This window comes from Lupinus angustifolius, chromosome LG05 (assembly GCF_001865875.1).
Source record: "Lupinus angustifolius cultivar Tanjil chromosome LG05, LupAngTanjil_v1.0, whole genome shotgun sequence".
Lineage (NCBI taxonomy): Eukaryota > Viridiplantae > Streptophyta > Magnoliopsida > Fabales > Fabaceae > Lupinus > Lupinus angustifolius.
Window position 1 is genome coordinate 10,171,133 of NC_032013.1, and position 7,193 is coordinate 10,178,325.

Consider the following 7,193-nt stretch of genomic DNA (forward strand, 5'->3'; position numbering starts at 1 on the left):
ACCCCTTCATGTATTTCAGTCATGATCAGTTGAATTTCGTTTGTATCAACGCATCTGAGGAGCGTACCATCATGACTCCTTTTGTACAACACTTCACCATTTAGGAAAAATGTCCCCGCTAGGCGGCAAATTGTCTTTTTGTTCACATCACTGGCACTCTCTGGATACTCTCTATGTTGGATATACCTTTTTATATCATGATACCATGGTTCACCATCAGCCTCTAGATTAGCACAACAATAAGAAGGTTCATCTTGAGTTGTCACTCGAATTGGGCGAACTCTAGCGTGTACTTCCAGTTTAGTCATTACAGCCAAAGTTGCTAGAGCATCCGCAAACTGATTCTTGTCTCGAGTCACATGGCAAGAGCAAATTTCTCAGCTAATGAAGATAAATATTTCTGATACGGGATGAGCTTTGTATCCTTAGTTTGCTACTCGCCACTGACCTGATAAATGATAAGCGCAGAATCTCTGAACACCCTCAACTTCTTCACATTCAGTTCATATGCAAAGAGAAGTCCATTGATGCACGCTTCATATTCGGCTATATTGTTAGTACATTCGAAGTCCAGCTTGACTGCCACTGGGTACTGCTTACCGACTGGGTCGACCGGGGAGATGATTACTTCCCCAACACTGCTCCCATGCATATTAAGTGCTCCATCAAAATACATCTCCCAAACATCTTCCTCTAATTCATCTATCCCATATACTCCGCCATCAGGGAACTCATTCAACATCCCATCCTCCCCGTCTATAGGGTTTTCTTCCAATTGATCTGCGATTGCTCCACCTTTGACAGACTTCTGAGTAACATATTTAATGTCGAACTCGGACAACATCATCTGCCATTTCGCCATTCTCAGAGAAACGTGAGGACTCTCAAAGATATATCTCAAAGGATCCATTCGGGAGATGATACAAGTAGTGTAGTACAACATGTATTGTCGAAGCCTTCTGGATGCCCACACTAGAGCACAACAAGTCCTTTCTATCATCGAGTACTGAGATTCACATTCGTTAAACTTCTTGCTCAAATAGTAGATGGCTTGCTCCTTCTTACCCGTTTCTCCATATTGCCCTAACATTGCACCCATCGAAGTTTTTAACACTGTCATATATAAGACCAACGGTCGGTCCGGTGTGGGTGGTGCCAAGACAGGTGGGTTTACCAAATAATCTTTTATTTTATCGAAAGCTTCTTGGCAATCCGCATCCCACTTGCTTGGTTGATTCTTCTTCAACAACTTAAACATGGGCTTACAGGTGCTAGTTAGGTTGGCAATAAATCTTGCAATGTAATTCAACCTGCCCAGAAAACTTCTCACTTCCTTCTCAGTCTTTGGAGCTGGCATCTCTTGTATTGCTTCTACTTTCTTGGGGTCCACCCTTATGCCTTCCCTAACGACAACAAATCCTAACATGTTCCCCGAAGATGCCCCAAACGTGCACTTCTCGGGATTTAATTTCATTTGATATTTTCTCAGCCTTTCAAATAACTTTCGTAAGACCGCGACGTGATTGTCCCCCTTTTTAGACTTGGTGATGATATCATCAACATAAACCTCCACTTCCTTGTGCGTCATATCATGAAATAGGGCCACCATAACACGTTGATACGTTGCCCCTGCATTCTTTAATCCAAAAGACATAACCCTGTAACAATAGGTCCCCCACGGGGTGATAAAAGTGGTTTTCGCCTTGTCATCAGCGTCCATCAAAGTTTGATGATACCCTGCATATTTGTCCATGAAAGAGAACCGATAACTTCGGCCCGCACTGTCGACCAGAACATCAATGTGGGGGATGGGAAAATCATCTTTCAAACTCGCCTTGTTAAGATTTCTGTAGTCTACGCACATCCTCAACTTTCCTCCTTTCTTGGGTACCACTACTACATTAGCCACCCATTCTGTGTGCCTAGACACTTCTATGAAGCCGAAGTCCAACTGTTTTGTCACCTCCTCTTTCACCTTTAATTATAAATCTGGACGCATCCTTCTCAACTTTTGTTTCTTAGGCTCAACACCTGGATATAAGGGAATCTTATGCGACGCTATGTTAGGATCCAGACGTGGCATGTCCTTATAAGACCAAGCAAACACATCCATATACTCATGGAACAGATCTATCATTTCAACGCGTTCCGGGTTGTCTACCATTTTCAGTTCCCTCTTATCCTCTTTTGTCCGCATGTTGATTAATTCAATTTCTTCAGTATTCACGACATACTCCCTTTCGACATGCTCCAACATTTTTGAAAATTCCTTCACATCCTCCTGTTCTTCATCTGAATCAATGGGTTCATCATCCGGTGTCGTAGACGAGTTAATTGATGGATTTTCAGCTACCGTATTACTGGATAAATTTTCTACCAAATTTAAGTACCTGTATTCATTTATTAAATGTTGGGAGACGAAAAAGGGAGATAAAAACACAAATTCATAGAAGAAAGTAAGGAAGTAATTGTGATAATGGTGATGTATGAAATTGATGAGGTAAAATGTTGAATAGCAATACAAATTAGCAAAGATATTGTCTAAAGTCATTTAAAAATAAATCCAAACATTGGAGTTACAACATAATCAAAAGTTTACTTTAATGCCACAATCTCATTTATTGGTTCAGAATGCCAATTTTTCAATGGTGTACCTTCCTTCAAATACAGATACTGTTGGACCCCACGTGTATTGTCTTCTTCTAGAAAGTTGAGGGAAATATGGATGTTTTGCTCTCTAAAGTCACTTGATGCAATCACCCCAACAAAATTTGGAAATATTTCACTAATATGAGGAATAGGCTTCTCCAACGCCTCTCCATGCTTCTTTCTTCGACTCACACCCATACCCACATTCTCTTGTGAAGCTTCATACCCCAGCCCAAACTTATCAAATTTCTCCGAGACTGAGATGAACGGTGGAGTGCCCTGTAGATGCCTGCCTAAACCTTTCCCCTCTTCATATCCTTTTGTAGACATGATTCAGATCACCACCTGGTTTACATCATGCACACGCCCCTTCCCTTCGCGTTGATGGGTCCCAACTACTTCAAAGCAATGCAAAAAGTCATCGCCATCCCTAGTACTCTCCACATAGGGTACCAAAATCAGTTTCGAAACCATGACTTCTTCTTCTCCATGTACCGTGATCACCATTCCGTCCTTGACAAACTTTACCGCCTGATGTAGAGTGGATGGTACGGCTCCTGCTTCATGAATCCAGGGTCTTCCTAGTAGCATCGTATATGAAGAATCCACATCCATGACCACAAACAGGACCTGAAAGACACTAGGTCCAATTTCCAATGGCAATGCGACCTCGCCCAATATACTCCTCTGATTTCCATCGAAGGCATGCACAATCATTTGCCTCGGAACAATTTCATCTCTACTAATCCCCATAGACACCAAAGTAGACAATGGTAAGACGTTCAGAGCTGACCCTCCATCAATCAGTATTTTGCCGATAATATGACCTCGACATTTGGCAGTAATGAGTAGTGCACGAGGTATTTTCTCCGACCTCCTCACTGTTTCTTCATCAAAGAATGTTATCATGTTAACATGTTTCACATAATCTACCATGTTGACCATCTTGCTAGGCGTGACATCGGGTGTTAACGTAAGCTTCGTTAAGCACCCTTAATAACACCTTCCTGTGTAAATCTGAGGATAATACCAAACCCAACAAAGATATCTTAGAAGGGGTTTTCCCCAACTGCTCCACCATATCATACTCATTCTGCCTCATGATCTTTAGAAATTCTCCCTCCTCCCTTTTCAATGACTTTTTCCGTCATGTCATCTTTCTCTCCGACCTTCTTTCCTACTTTTTGAGTGTCTCCCTCTAGTGGACCATAACATCTTCCGCTTCTTGTGATTTCACCAGTCATGACCGCCTTCGACACTTGAACCTCAGGGGCTTCCCCCGTTGCGTTAACCTTAACCTCATACCTCCACGGGACAGTATGTGTGCTTTCATAGGTGAAGGGCTGAGGCTTTCTCACCCTAAGAGTCACTATCTCAGGGCTTGAATCTTTAAGGAGGGGGAATCTGAGTGTGACCTTTTCAACCATATCAACTTCTTCGTCATTCGACTTAGCCCTTCTCGCTTGAATGACCCCAAGATTTAACAAGACCTGCACCCTCGCCTTATATCCCCAACAGTCCTCTATGGAGTGTCCTGCCTGACCACGATGATAATTGCAATGAGATTCTGGATCCCGACCCCTCTTGTCACATACATTTGTGGCTGGTGCTACTACGTTATAACTAATCCTCCTCAAAGCATCGAAGAGTTGTTGCATTGACATTCTCAAGTCACACACTTTTCCTACTAGCGCTTTATCCACATCGACAATACTTACCCCTTGATTGTGGTTTGGGATCGGATTCTTACTAATATCTGCCCGAGTCTCAAACCCTAGCTTCCCACAGGCCATGAGTTTCCTTACTGCCAATTTGAATTTCTCACAATCTTCAATGGAGTGTCCCGTCACATCCATATGATAGCTACATGTGTGGTTTACGTTGTACCAAGAAGGAAAGTTTCCCTCAAAAGGTCGGAAGGGGTATGGTGCTAATAGGTGACGGTCAGCTAGTTGGCGGAAAAGTTCAGCATTGGATATAGCAAGTTTTGGAAAAGGGGGTAGGTTAGGAAAAAACGTGTTTTGGAGGCGATTTGTTTGGGCTTGTGTGTTTGTGAGCGCGTGGCGATTTGGTTGGTATAGAGGGTTGGTATGGTTGGATACATAAGGTCGGGGTTAGTTGGTGTATTGTGGGCGAGTGTAATTATAGGGTTGGGGGACATTGTTTACTTGGTAAGTTGTTGTTTGATCATAAGGTGTGTGTTGGGACCTCCATTGTTGTTGATGTACCTGATTCACCTCGTTCTCCTTTCTCCTTGAGGACACATTCTTTTTAGTACCGTTTCCGTCCTCCTCTCCTACTGATAACGTTCCAGCCTTTGTCAACATCTCAATCTTGTCTCCGACATCCATCAATTCCCGGAAATCTTTGTATGCAACCTCTGCCATTATTCCGATGTAAGGGCCCCCTAATGTTCCCATAAAATACGAGCACATTTCTGGTATGGTCATTTTGGATTGCACCTGTACCGCCAAACCCCTCCACCTCATTGCGTACTCTCTAAAGGACTCCATCTTCTTTTTCTGCATTGCCCCAAGTTGCTCACGCGTCGGAGCCAATTCCACATTAAACTTGTACTGATCCATGAATAAATCAACAAGTTCAGTCCATCTAGAGATGTGACTCAAGTCCAACTCCAGTGCCGGGCCAGTTAGACTCTCGTGGAAAAAGCAAATGAGGAAACTGTCCCCCTTTGACCACATGGCCATCTTTGTAGCATAACTTACTAGATGGAATCGTGGGTTGCCACTTCCATCGTATTTGGAGAAGTCGGGTACTCTAAAATCCTTAGGGGTCACGATATTGACGGAATGACATAACTCCTCAATTCTTAGGGACTCACCAGTATCAGTCCCGCAGATGGTTCTCAACTGTTCCTCAATTTTTGCCATCCACTCCTCATAACCTCCACCTTTTTCCCTAGTTTGATTGCCATTCGCTTTCGGGGGTGCTCTTACTTGTTGACCAAAATTAGGTGCCTGATTTTGTTCGAAACGAGGCCATGTGGAGCCTTCTGCCTCCTGTTGCGCATTCCCCATGGGGCGGTATCCTTCCCCAATCGTGGGATCATCCCCTTCTTGACCTCCACCATTCATCCCCTCTTGATTCGCAGCGAGAAGGGCAAGGAAACTCTTGATGTCCTGCGGTGCGTCTTCCATCCTATTTTGAGTTTGAGCCAACTCATCCATCTTTCCCTTAACCTCATCAATTTCTTCTCCGACGTTTCTTCCGACATCCATCCTTGCGTGTGACCTTGTGTTGTACGAGTGGCTTAGATTGGAGTTGTTCCTCCGAAATTGCGCAATGGTTTCTAACTAAAGACCTACATTTTTTTAAACGTTCATTAAATAACCATTCATTAGGATTTATATTAGGTTAATTCCTTTTTACCCAACGATGCATCTTCCGCACAACACTCGTTGACCATCCCGTAATCGTTTTCTAAGGTTATAACCCCATTAGATCGTATTGCGGTTAATGACAATCATAGAAGGAGCACGAAGGCTCCATAATATGATTGCATTTTCTAAGTCTCGAGCTAGTAATGCTATCTTGATTCTTGAGTTCTTCATAACCAGATGTCCGAGTTTTGCACCCCTCTTTTTTTTATATTTAGAATCGAATGACGAGGAAGTCGATAGAATATTAAAGACGAATAAAATAAAAATGGACTTTATTTATCACTTCTTTTTTTGTAGAGGGAGGAATTACAATGTTTCTCTTCCTCTCCCCTTTCCTTTTTTTTCTTCACACAATTGTTTTTTCTAAAAAAAAACGTCAATCCTAATCATCATCAATTACAATAACATCTTCTTCTTCTGATTCTTCTACCGATTCTTCTTCCTCTGGATCTTCTTCCATGAATGTTGACCCATCCATTTGCTCGGGGTTCATCCATCCCATGGATTCCCTCCAATATTTGACTCCTTGGGCTGTATTATGATAGTCATTGAAGTAAGCCTTGATCTTCATCGGCAATTTGACCCCCTCTTTTACACTCTCTTTGTATACGGAGTCGAAATCTTGGAGCCAATCATAGCTAACAGTCTCCCAATATCCTAGCAGGGATATTGACTTATGCTTCCACATTTCTTTGCACCTCTCGATCTCTTCTGTGACCCTCATGATTTCTTCCAACTCTTTCTGCTTGTCCTCTTCTTTCCAACCAAGTTCGAGACTCATAGTATTGTACTTGGATTCCAGCTCATTCGCCATTTGCTTGTACCATTTTGTTTTGCCCTTAGCTTTGGATAAAGCATTCCGGTATTCATCCGTCCTTTGTTGTGCCTCTTGCAAGTGCGAATCTTGTTCCATCAAATGAGAGACTTGGTCTTGTTCCATAATGGTTTGTTGTTGGCTCGATCTGAGATCTCTTTCAAGCTCGGAAATGAGAGACTTGGTCTTGTTCCAATTGTTCTTTCAGTTTACAGATCTCGACAGATGCTTCAGTTTTGGCCCTTTTAAGAGTGGCTGGAACAAATGCCTCATTTTCTATTTTTAGCTCCTTTTTCAGCTTCTCAATCTCATGGTTTTTCCTTATGATT